The sequence below is a fragment of the Meleagris gallopavo genome, chromosome 1 (assembly GCF_905368555.1).
Source record: "Meleagris gallopavo chromosome 1, MGAL_WU_HG_1.1, whole genome shotgun sequence".
In the NCBI taxonomy this organism is placed as follows: domain Eukaryota; kingdom Metazoa; phylum Chordata; class Aves; order Galliformes; family Phasianidae; genus Meleagris; species Meleagris gallopavo.
Window position 1 is genome coordinate 127,924,084 of NC_139404.1, and position 13,672 is coordinate 127,937,755.

The following is a 13,672-nucleotide window of genomic DNA, read 5'->3' on the forward strand; positions in this document are numbered from 1 at the left end:
AGGAAAAGTTAAGAGAAAAAAAAACAAACCTCAATCATTAAATTACTTAGAAAGTTATGACTGTGAAGGTATGACAAGAGAGTAACCAGGTAGCCCCTGGATGCTATTGTGATGGAAAAATGTAAAGCACTGTGAAGCAAACTTGGGTGAAGTTTTCGGGATAATCTGGGAAAATATGGCTATGGAGAGGGAAATTTAAAAGCTATTTTTGTGTTGATTTGATGCAAACAACAGAAAACAAAGAAAGAACCATGGAACTGAAATCCCAAAGTATTTTATTCTGTAAGCATAAAAACAAGACTTCAAGTTGTAATCATATGAAGTATCTGTTGATTCACATGAAAAGAACTCTTGCAGGTCTCACCTCAGTGGAAAGAGCCCTCTCTAACCCATACTCTTTCAAGTCTGAGTTTGGGTCTCAGTTTTTCTTAAGTTGCTTTGGAATTACTGGAGATGTCAGCACAGTGACTCATATTTTAGCCCCTAGACCACAAACTCACTAAGGGGGATTTAGGAAGCCAGTAAAAGGAGGAATGACAGGAAATTAATCAGCAAACAATTAAGCCCTGAATAAGCACATCTCCCAAGGAAGGGTCAAGGCAAGGATAACCTTCAGCAATATTTGCAGATGCAACGACAAGGAGATTTCAAGATGAAGAACGTGGGGGAGGTGAAAGCCCAGGATTTCTCACCACAGTTGCAAAATAAGTGTCTGCATTTAAAAGTCTGATAGTGGAGTTCAGAAATACAGGGCAAAGAACCTCTTACCCAGAAGGAGCTTTTGAAGCATTCAGAAATGAGAAGGTTTAAAGCTGATAGCATTTGAGAGCATCAAAAACAGGCAGATACACAGGCTCCAGCACTGTATCTTGACAAAATCTAATTTGTAGCTGTGGATCAGAGTTAAACATTTCTGGTTTGTTAGTCAGAGTGACACCAGACAGAGAAGCTTAAGCTGGACTTTATACATTTCTTCAGACCTGGCTGCCCAAAATACATTGCACTCAGCCTGAGAGAAACCAGTCAGTGTTTCAGAATACTCTCAGGTTTGTTAGGTTTTTTAAAATGTTTTCGACATTTGGGATATTGCATGAGATTTTTTTTTCTTCCCTCCCTGTTTTTTTTTTTATTATTATTTTATTATTACTATTTTTAACCATTACACATCACCTTTTCCCTATGCTGTAACATACAAAAATGTCACCAAGCATTTCAACAGCTTTAGCTAAATTCCCAACATTTGAGGTGTTTGTTTGTTCTGCGGACATTCGCAACAGCCCAGCAATGTGTGTTTGTTCCTGCTCTAACTGACTGATAAATCCTCTAATCTCTCACCCAGTTTCTGTCCTTGGGAACAAACAGGTAGCTTAATATTTCAGAGAGGAGGCTGTGTATCTAATAGCAGCAGTTGCAATGACTCCTGAGAGCAGAGGAAACAGTGAGGAGGTGGCCTGCAAGAACAGCAAGGCTTACAACAGCAAGGACTACAACAACAGCAAAGCTTGCAACAACAGTGGGGCCTAAAACAACAGCACTCTGGGCGGTCAAAAAGCCTGGGCTCTAGGGAAAAAACTCAAGCCAGGCCTGCCCAGAGTTGGTTTCTGGTTCTCAGTTCTTGTTTTGGGGCTTTCTGTGTTGACTCCGAGCTTGCAGTACTGTGTCACATAGTTGTAGTCAAGAAATTCAGCTAATTCAGAGAATTAGAGAATCAAGGGTAAATCTTCAGGAAAAGGATCGAGATGGTCAGGTTAGTTCAGGTTGCCTCATCTTCTAGCTCCTGGTTGTATGAAAATTGCACCAGTCACTTTGCGACACCAAGCTGGCAAGAGTCCTGCAGCTGAAGTTAGCTCTGCTGGACAAGGAAAGATAAAATGGCACAGGAATCATGAGGAACTACTGGTTCTTGTTGTCTTTCAAATAGGTAATTGGCTTTGTCTATTGGACCACTGGATCAGGAGACCTCAGAAGACCAACTAGCATGTGAAGGCACAAGAAAGATGCTCATGATGTCATAGAAGAAAAGGTTGGAGGAGGGGATAAGGAAATCTCTCTCATCAGAGGCTAAGATAGGAGCAAGAAGAGAATCAGGCATTTTTGCTAAATGTATTCCCTACATGGTGAGAACCCATCTACCTAGGAACTAGGGGGACATTAAAAATATTGCATTCCTGTCTGCTAAAAAGGATTCCAGTTACAGGGAATGAAAAAGGGAAACCTGCTCCTTCCATTCCCCTCTTTTCTAAGCTTTTTTTTCCTAGTCCTAGTCCTTTTCCTGGATTATCCTTCAAAATTATGTGGACACAGCCAACCTGGGCCATGGCAACTATTTTCTCACCATGCTCCCCATTCTACATTAATCTCTCTCTTTTTTTTTTTTTTTTAATAGCTGGAAATGGTCAGAATGACCTTTTTCTATGACAGTCTGATCTCCATGCAGAAGCTGAATCAGCAACTTAGAGCAACATTTTTCCTTCAGGAAAAAAGGCTGACGCTAAGGGTGTCTGGATCTTTAAGACAACCAGACCTTAATTCCTATGGATTTCATGCAGGTTAAGCCTTGATGGCTTTGGTCTCATAATGAATGTTTGGGGAATAACTCTAAATACTGTCTAAAAGTTTGTTCTATTCCTCACCCCCACCCCCTTAATGTCATGCATTACTGATTTGCATTGTCAGTCACTGTAACCACAGCCTGCCCTGAAGTAAGATCTTTCACTCATGATGTGACTTCCCTACCAACAGAATAATAAAGGTCAGATGAACTGGGTGCTGTGTCCAAAAGCAGCCCTCCTCCATGCCCTGCAAAATCACATCTGTTGCATTTATGTAGGTAAAGTTGTTGCTCAAGTTTGGTCTCAGCGTGCATATCATATGTATATAGCCATATAGGCAAAAGCATACAAGCATGGACAAGCATCTAGGGCAGTGCAGGCATGATCTGTAGTAACCTGCAGTAGAGGTTGATTCTCCAACAGAACATCGCTCTGCAAATAGTACAAGTCATCTGAGGCAGAAGCTAGAGGTGCAGGGCTACTGGTAGCTGAGCTCAGGATGTCAAGCTGGGTCAAACACTGCTAACAATAAAGACTAAGATCTGCAACAGGAAAACATGATGTATTAAGCAGTTCCAAAAGGGCCAAGTGCCCTAACAAAATACTTTGTCCTTTATTACATTTTTTTCCTTTATTACAGAGTAACAAAACACTACAGTGACCTCCTGTGCTGCCACAGTGCAGTAATTTATAGTACAGATAAACTACTGAATATATATTATTGTGTCTTCTTTTTCTGTCACCGTGGTCTAAAAATAGCCATCTATTGGTAGATTGCTTTCCATAGGTACTTGCTGAAAGCTTATATCAGGAATGCAGGGCTGAAAAATTGCACAAGATACACATGTGCTGCAGCTACAGGTAAATCCCGCTCTTGCATACTGGATAACAAGTCTGCTGGAAGTGTATGTACAAACATTCTTGTTAGCACTTCCCACCCGCAGCCAAGTCTGTGGTAGGCTTTATTTTGCCTAAGTTCATTCATCGCTATCCAGAAATACACTCAGTAGTGGCTCACCTCTCCCAAACTTTCCAAGAATTACAAGTACTCTTCAAGTTGTTATATGGCATTCCTACTTAGGAGATGTTACTAGCACAGCATACAGAATGCAGTGCTATCTGGCCACAAAAACAGATTTACCAAGCCTCAAAATACAACATTAACAAACCACCTCCTATTAAAAGCAGTGGCAAAAAGCCACCACCATGCACTGGGAGCTCAACATCTGCTGGAGCTCTGCTGTTTGTGTTTGTGTTTAACAAAGGAGAAACAAGAAGGTACAGGGGAGCTGTTCTAGCTAAGATCAAAGCCTACCTGACAATCATTTTTTTCAGTTGGACTCAAGGTGCACTAAAACTTTTCTAATTACCCCATGTCCCGGTAGGACTTTGCACATCTCCCTATGAGGAAAAACATTCATTGCCTGTTATAAACAAATCATGTCCTACACAAGTCTTGGCAATTGGCTTTTCCAAGGATTATGATCTTTCTGCCAAGTTTTGCTGTATAAACAAAGTTAATTTTTCTTACAGTTGTGGGTCTCCATAACTGTGCCACCTGCACTGATTGCAGCAATGGCAACTAAGTAATTTACAGTAATAAAGGACCGTAACAAAGTGCATTTACAGGAGTGTATTAGTGCATTTATTGCAGTACACTTGTTAGAAGCTGCAGGGAGCAAGGACATCTGTGGCAAGTTGAAATGCAGGTTTTTCCTGTTCCTTGGTTACACATGAAGAACATGATGGCACACTCAACTGTATGCTGCTGAACCTATTAACTCTTCGTGACTGAATAGCTATGCTACTGGGATGAGAGAAGTTCATTCCATTTGTGGGTGAGATCACAACCATCAGCTACAAATTGACATTGCTATAAATATAATAAAGCATTTCCAGTCATGAAATGGTCTTCAGATTTTCTTATAGGGACCCCTGGCATGGACAAAACTTGGTATCAGGCTACAGAGTTAGACCCTTACTTTCAGTTCTCTCCTATATGGAAGCAAAGCTCAAAAGAAATTATCTCCGTAACCGGGTTACCAGCCAAGGAGAAGTTAACACAAAGCCAAGCAGTTGATGACAGAAAACAAAACTAGTTCGCTATCTTGATTTTTTTTAATTATTTTTTTTTAGGAAATAAGATTTTTGAAATCACATTGTCTTGTATCTCTCCTTAATTTTTTACACCCAGTACATTTTAAATCAGAAGGTAAGTTTAACCAAAATTATTTGTGCAAAATAATTGACCTTGCTGGACTAACTTGAGGTTTAGATTAGGTATCCTTTTAGCAAATGAGGTACATGCAGCCACACTGTCATCCAACTCTCCTCCTACCATATCTTCATTTTTATCCCAGAAAGTTCTGAATACAAACTAACTTCCCTTGAAAATCTTCAGAAAGCAAAGAGCACGCCTAGCATGCCATATGTCTAGCTGAGATCAAATCAGCTCAACTTCTTTCTTGATTCTGCAAGAGGAGTTTGAGCAGGTCCTCTAATTTGGACGACCGGCAGAAAAGAACCTATAATCCAGGACAGGAGCAGCTGGAGGCATTGAAAGGTTTTTATCCAAGGTATGAGAAATTTTAAATACATCACTCACTGTGACTGTCAAATAGGCAGGCAAAGAAGATGCCACCACATTGTAGTGAAACAAAGATGAGATTCAGCAGTTAGAGAGAAAATGGGTAGCTAAAAATGAAACATGGCTCTGCTGACTCCACATCCCTATTTTCCAATCAAGCAGGCTGCTGGGAAGGAAACATGCTGCTGCCACGTTTCTACCGCTTGAAAGTACGTAATGAGATTATTACTTAGAGCTATGCCATTATAGCAGGGCTAAACAAAAGGGGAAAAAGTGTTCATAGAACAATGAAGATTGTTCTGAGAAAATATCCGTAAGCCGTCAAAAATACATGAAACCTACTTAGTCTGCAGTCTCAAACTTCCTCATGCTTAAAATTGAAGTGAACATAAAGCCCCCAAATGATTTCAGGCTTGCAGCTGTTAGCACGAGACTGAGAAGTGCAGTGCCCTTTTCTCCTGCAGCCTCTTTCAGGTTCTTTTTTTCTTACAGACAGAGCTTAGGACCGTGTGGTTCTACAAGAAATGCAGGATATAGCTGGATGAGCACATTTGTGCAGTGGTCTGTGTTCCTTTTCATCGCTCTTACCACAGTATGATGCTTCAGAGAGCCAAGAGCAGTGATATGCCTATATCAAAACGCTTGTATGCAACAGAACTGCAAACTTGCAGCTTACTTTTCCTAAAATGCTGTCTGTAGACTCTGTTTACCACCTACTTTTGCCCTGATAGCAAGAGCTGATGGTCAGGATGTGTGGCCCTTCCCTTTGATCCTCTCATCTAGGCTTTCTACCAGTGCTTTCAAAGAAGAGCCAGCTAACAGTGGTGCAAACAGACAGGGCAAGCTGCTATCTTAACAGCATGCATTAGGGGAACCATCCCAACAGCAGAAGTCCCCAGCTTGTGAAAGGCCTTGACATGCTAATCATAGCTAAGTAGAAGAGTTTACATAATCTCCAAATACTGTTTAATCCAACACTTAGGGCAAAATGTCAGGCTATTGTCTTGCCAAAGTGTAGAGTGATGTAGAAGGCCATAAAACTTTTTACATGAGCTTTCTCAATTCGGGCTGTAAAAAAGTGACTCAGAAATTCTGACAGAGCAGCAGCCTCAGCCTGCACTTCCAGCAGCACAGGAATAGGCATGTCACTGCGTACTGTTGCTTGTCTTGTCCCAGTTCAGCAAGTTTACTTCCAAACAAAAGCTAACAATTTTGCTCACTTTGTAAGAAATCTGGAGAACAGCCTGTATCTTACTGCCCTCTTCTTTAATACATACCTCCTAGGGCTAGCCCATGGGCAGCAGCCATGGCTTCTCTTTGAACTGCATACAAACTGGCAGAACTCCAGATGAAGAATGGATTTATTTATTTATTTTTCCCCCACAGATACTTAGTAGCCCTTGTTGTCTCTGGAGGAGTTTCTTAAAGACACAGTGACTCTCCAAGCAGTACAAACAAGTGCCCCCAGGGAATTGCGAAAAATTCAGATAGCTCCTAAGTGGAAAATCCCCAAATACATAGTCCTTGCATGGGCAGGCAGGTGGCAAAGGAAGGCTCCTCATAGAGCAACCAGGTTCACATTGTAACATCCCACTGTCACCTTTCCCTGCACACACACTCTTCGTTTTCCGGAGGATATTACGCTCCTCAGCAGCACACTGACTGCTTCACCTATCAGATCTTGGCATCACCTGGAAAATTATCCAAAGCAAACTTGGATTGCGTGGCTCAGCTCCAAAATGGCAAAATTCATCTGACATTCCCAGCTATGTAGCACCCCCAGAGAGCAAGTTGTGACATCCTAAACTAAGACCAGACAGAATGCAACCCAGAACTGCCTCTTTCTCTCCACCCGGTTCTCCTATGAAGACAGGCTGAGGGAGCTGGGCTTGTTCAGCCTGCAGAAGAGAGGCTGCAAGGAGACCTCACTGTGGCCTTCTAGTGCTTCAAGGGAGCTTATAAACAGGACCAACTTCTTGCATAGGCAGATAGTGATAGGACAAGGGGGAATGTGTGAAAACTAAAAGAGGGGAGATTTAGATTAAATGTTAGATGGAAATTCTTTACTCAGGAGTGGTGAGGTGCTGGCACAGCTGTCCAGAGAAGCTGTGGTGCCCCATCCCTGGAGGCAATCAAGACCAGGTTGGATGGGGCCCTGGGCAGCCTGAGCTGATGGGGGGCAGCGCTGCCCATGACATGGAGTTAGAGCTCAATCTTTAAGGTCCCTCCCAACCTAAGCCATTTTGCAGTGATTCTGTGATTCTAATGCTTAAGGCCCTGCTCTCTCAGCAGGCTGTTTCCAGAGGAATGAAGCCTGTGTTGTAAAAGAGATATTCCGTCAAATTTGCTTTAGGGCATTGCAGAGAAAATTTTTGAAAGTATCAAATTCAGCATTTGGGCGAGATTCAGTAAGAATGGATGACGCCAACAGAGGTCAGTGTATCACTTGTAACTCGGTCTCCTAATTTTAGCTACTAAAAATAGTTCACCTTGTAGATCATGACTTTTTTAAACTGGGGACGAGATTCGAAGGATACCTATACAGAAGATACCTCTTCATAAGAACAATAAGTACAAACAAAAGATCACCCTATTTTAGAAGGATAAGAAAGAGTTTTAGTGAATGTAGCACCTTTAGACATTTATTCCTCCACCCTTTCCACTACACACAGAATTTTAAAGCAAATGCTGAAAACAAATGAGAACATTATAGAATTGCCACTTGTGGTTTCAATTACAAGAAAGGTCACCAATGTGGCAGGAAATGCACCTTACGAACTACTTTTCGCCTTAGAACGCTGTTGTTGCATCAACAAAGAACTGTGCAGAGACTTGAAATGTATAAAGCCATTTGTTAAAGTAAACAGAAAGTTTACTTTCTGCTCTGTTGAGAAATCCCTAGGGACATGTAGAAAATAGCAACCCTTTCTCAGCGGCCTGCCTCTTACTGAAAATCAAGAGCAAATTCCAGGGGTATTGACCTCAAAACAGCCCCTGGCAGCTTCATGCCTGCAAGCTGAGCAGAGCTCACTGACACTGAACATGTGATGAGGACGTGCTCAGGTGACTCCCACTCACCTTTGTGCAAGTGGCTGCAAATAGAGCTCCTTGGCATTCAAAGTGCATGGGAGGAGGATGAGGCAGCAGCAAGGAAAGATTCCATCTTTCCTCCTCTGGCTTGTTAACATCTTTCCTGGGCAGGAATCTTTGCATTCCTTTCTCTCAGCAGTTACTCCCACAGGTTCCCCATTCCCAAAACCTACTGCAGTCCTCATGTTGCCAAAACCCAAGCTGGACCAGAAACCTACAGATGGGGCTCTGCTGGGGCTCTCCAAATCTGCCAATGACTTCTTATGCAATCCTGTTTGTGTATCAGTTACCCGAGAGCTGAGATTACAGCACTGATCACTCTCCAGCTCTTCTAGGCAAATGGTTTCTTTGCATCTGTAGCAAGCAGGGTATCAGCTTTCCTTGAAGTCCTTTACACTCAGCCTAATACAAGCAGTGTAATGAACATCATGTGCTGCAGGGAGGGTCAATTATCACTGGAAAAGAAGCTCATATCAAATAAAGGAAAATAAACTGAGCCATGGCAGGCTCCACTGTTCATTGACCGAGAGGATTCCTGTGCTGACCTACACAAATCTCTTGATTAGGGAAGACCTTCAGGCACTGAGGATGTAGAATAGAACTTTGTCACCACTCAGCCTCACTGCCTACGGAGAGGCCATCACTCAGTGCTCTCCCAGCTATCATTTTTACCTGCTGGCCAATGTACCTACATCTGAGAGAGCAGTCCACGTCACCAAAACGTTAAGGTGGGATTCACCTCATCTGTCTTCACAAATAAATACCTGCAGCATAGATGTCTCCTTATCCAACTAAGACTCCTTTTGCAATCAAAGGCAGTAAATAATTAAAAGATGTAATCCTCTAGTCTTAACAAGGCATCTAAACTCAGTCTGCTGAGTTAAACCCTGGAGCTATCTGTATCTCTCCTCATCAGAGTGAGGAATTTGTTGAATTCAAAGCAGTAAACTTTTATCAAACACCACAAGCAAACAGGTTGGAGAAGAGGAGGGAGCCGTGGCCCAGTTGTGAGTCTGGCAGAGGGGACAAGAGCACACAGGTGTGGGCAGTCATCCCAGGAGCACTGCCTTCAAGATAGTGAAGGAATTCCACACTGGAAGACACAATTCCAGACCGCAAATTTCTCCAAGCCAGCAAAAAATACAGCCATCCTCAAGCCAAGATAGTACAGGCAAGTTTGTCCATAGCATTCTATTTTTGGGGGGAGGGAATTTATGCTGAATCACTCAAACAAACAAACAAACAAAAAAGACTGTCTCTAAAATCCTGTAGTATCATCTCAAGTTAATCTACATGTTTTTCTGCTCGTTTTCTCTATAGCAATATCCCAAATCATCTGCAGCTTTCATCCTTGGTTTGTATTTCCTAGAAGAAAGTAAGCACCTGCTTCAACCTTTCTGCAAATGCATTGAAAAGAAATTTTATGTCATATTTCTGCTGTTCTTGTCAGTACTGGCTGTAGCAACTTGCCATCACATAAGCAGGCACAAGCTGTTTCAAAGAAGTGTGTGCAAATTCTGGTGCAGCGGAGAGTAGAAGAGGGCTGAAGGAGGATCCAGATGCACACATGAAGCACAACGCAACATAGGACTGGCCAAAGTTAGTCAGCCATTTCCCCACCACACAGCATCCAACAATGTAGTCAGAAAACAGCTCACAACCACCTTGTAGTTAGGCCTTGTAGTTGGGGAAGAGCAGGAGGAGGAAGGCTAAAGTGCAGATTTTCTACCAGGAGCTGATAGTACCTGTAATACAGAAAGATTCTGGGTTCTGTGTACATCCTCATTACCTTAGACAAAATCTTAATACTCTCTGATCAGAGAACATTTCCCATTTCAAAACTAAAACCAGCCCAGCATCCTGTGAAACAGGCAAGGCTTCCTCTACTTGTTCCAGTCCAACTTCACATTCCTTGGCTTTCCTGTAGCCTGCCCATCATTGCTCTAAACTTCTAATGTATCCATGTCACCTCAACAGTGATGACAGATGGAATTCCACACATTGCAATACCCCTTTCCACATTAAATACAGACAAGTCCATTGTGGACCAGCCTAACTGTTTGGGCCTGAGATGTTTTAAGGAAGAGGAATTGTCCTTGCAAAAGCATTGATTCAGATTTTTCCTCCAGCATCATTTCCCTTGAGGTAGTTGAAAGAGTTAGTAAGCAAGGCAGGCCAAAGTTCCATGTCTCTCCTTTGTAGGAGAGACATTATCACCCTTTGCAATCTCAATCCACATTGACACAGAGCGATAACAGCAAGGAGGTAGCAAAGATCTGTATTCAAAGATATGTTTGTAAGTCTGATGCTTATGTGAATATGGAGTATGATAGGGTCAAGGTTAAAAAAACACAAACAAACAAACTGTGAAAAGCCAATTTATTTCCCCAGGGTAACTGCCTCTTTGTTCTGTCAAGGACTTATTTCCTTGCAGTAAGTAGCACTTAGTGAATTTATTTGAAGTCAAATAGTTTGTGTCTGTCTCCTCTCTCATTAACAAAAAGACCATGTTTAGAGTTTCTCTTTGAAACAATGTTCATAATCTGAACAGTAAACAGATCAACAAAGCTTGTCAGAAAAATGATTATGTTTTTTTACCCACTTAAGAACCTCGATACTTCCATTCTGTGCAGAGCCCTAGATACAACAGTTAAAGCTAGCGTAGCAAACCTATATCCTTGCATTTGCCAGTTCCAGGCCTGTGAAAGTATGTGGATACAGCTGCAATGCCAGTACAGCTGTGATGCTTAACCAGCTTCATCCACATCCTAGCTCCATTTATGAGTATTTGGAAACCTCAATTTAGGCGAATTTGGAAACCTATTTAGAAATAGGTTTTCACAAAGATGTGTCTTTTCAGGCAGGCAAAATAGGTTAGTCAGACTATATACTGCACAAACTAGAAAACACAAGGACAAAAATATTCCAAGGTGAAAGCATCCAATTAGTGGCCACTACCCTGTTGACAAGCCCCTTCATATTCTGCCTACAACACATATAGGGGAGAGGTCCAATCAGCAGGTTACCCCCGAAAAGGCAGCAGACCTCTGCCATGCATCACACCCAGTGGGGCTGATCCCCACCAACGCATCCACTTGGTCACCCAGAGGTCATTTCAGAGAGTATCCTCCCTGAGGGCTACAGGCACAATATTGTTCCCAAAATGCACAAAGGGAATAAACCTAGTCCCATACCTCCTTCCTTCATGCCTTGTGCTCAAGGAAAAGAGCTTCAGTTTGATTAAGAAGGCTGGAACATAGCCCCACGATGATTTTCAATGAACACTTTTTTTTTTTTAGAAGCAAAATCATAAAACAGTAATTTCTGAAATCTAAAAAGTGAAACAGCGGTCTCTGAGCAACAGAAATATATGCCTCTTTCATCATTTCTTCAGTTTGGGAAGCCTTGCTAAGCTGAGAGAGATCCCAATACACTCCGGCAATAGAGTTTGTGTGATGCACACAAGATTTCCCCTTGGAGATAAGGGAAGGAGTGGCTAGAGATTTACAAACCAGTGAGCCTGGATTGCATGCCCAGGAAAGCTCTAGAAGAGAAATATGAGAGCAGTAAGGATTTCTCATGGACAAATTGTTTCAAAACAATCCAGTTTCCTTTTTTGGTAGAGCTTAGTGGATAGGCAATTTTGTAAATAATTTGATTTTTTTTTTTAATTAAATGAAGTATCTGCATCCATTTCCTACTTTTTAATTAAAAGTTGAGACACTTGACTATCCTCCAAACATCCTGCCTTCACATTCCTCTCCAGAGTGGGTAAACAGGAAATCTTGCATAATTCTCAATGTTCTTTATACCAGTTTGGCATAGGTATGGTGCCAGAAGGCATTTAACACCTTAGTTGATAAGAATCCCCAGCTGCTTAATTACTACTGAAATTGTAAATAGGGAAAAAAAAATAACAGTAGTAGTTCAGCAAACATTAGAATGAGCTGTAGGTTTTATTTCTCAGTCACATTGGTTTTGTGCAGGTGTATGGACTTACGTACCTCAAAGACCAAGGTAGGACTCAGAAAAGCAATGAGCTGAGAGCCTTTATCCTGAGTTACTAATTATCAGGTCAAATAGAGCAGGAAAGCACTTGCTGATGACCCAGTTAGATCACCTAGAACAACCACTGAAAAAGTACCTAGCACAGGTTTTACGGTAAACTCTAGTTAGCCACACTGAAATAATGTACTCCAGAAAACCCTGTTCAATGGCCAAATATATTCAGTAGTTCTTAGCAGACAAAGCCCCATTCATGGCACTGAGCTGTGTGGTGCAATTGATACACCAGAACGAAGAGATGCCATCCAGAGAGACCTGGACAGACCTGAAAAGTAGACCCATGAGAACCTAATGAGGTTCAACAAGGACAAGTGCAAAGCATTGCATTTTTGGGTCAGTGTCATCCCCGATGCGAGTACAGACTGGGAGCATTCACTGAGAGCAGCCCGGTGGAAAAGGACTTTTGTCCTGGTGAGTATAAAGCTGGACATGAACCAGCAATGCATGCTTGCAGCCCAGAAGGGCAACTGTACCCTGAGCTGCAACAAAAGAGTGATGGTCAGCAGGGAGAGGAAAGAGATCGGGGATTGTCCCCCACGTGAGGCCCCATCTGCAGCACTATGCCCAGGCCTGGGGCAAGAAAGACCTGGAGCTGTTGGAGCAGGTCAAAAGAAGGGCCATGAAGAGGATCAGAGGACTAGTGCACTTCTTCTATGAAGACAGACCAAGGGAGCTGGGCTTGTTCAGCCTGCAGAAGAGAAGGCTGCAAGGAGACCTCACTGTGGCCTTCTAGTACTTCAAGGGAGCTTATAAACAGGAGGGAGACCAACTTCTTACATTGGCAGATAGTGATAGGACAAGGGGGAGTGGCTTTAAACTAAAAGAAGTTCAGGTCAGATCATAGGAAGAAATTCTTTACTCAAAGGGTGGTGAAGCACTGGCACAGCTGTCCAGAGACACTGTGGTACCCCATGCCTGGAAGCATTCAAGGCCAGGTTGGATGGGGCCCTGGGCAGCCTGAGCTGGTGGAGGGCAGCCCTGCCCACGGCAGGGGGTTGGAACTGGATGACTAATTTCTCTCCCAACCTAAGCCATTCTAATGATCCTCTGACCCCAAATTTATTTCATGACTGTGGCCCTGTTCATCTGAAGGGGTCAAATATACCACTTACCTCCCCCATGTCACATCCCCCTTCAGAATGGACAGAAATTGTCCTGGAACCCAGAGTTTATCTACCTTCTGCCTGATTACAGCCTTCTACCAGATCTGCTTGTCAGCAGGCCCCCAGCCTGACACACAAAGGAGCAGTGCACTTTACACGTTCTGAAAAGAAGAAATCCACCCAGTTTGGTTCATTCAAAAGTGCTAGGAGGGATGCTGGCTCTGGAGAAGCCAGCATCTGCATACTACTCTGTGGAAACTGTCTGACATTTCCAA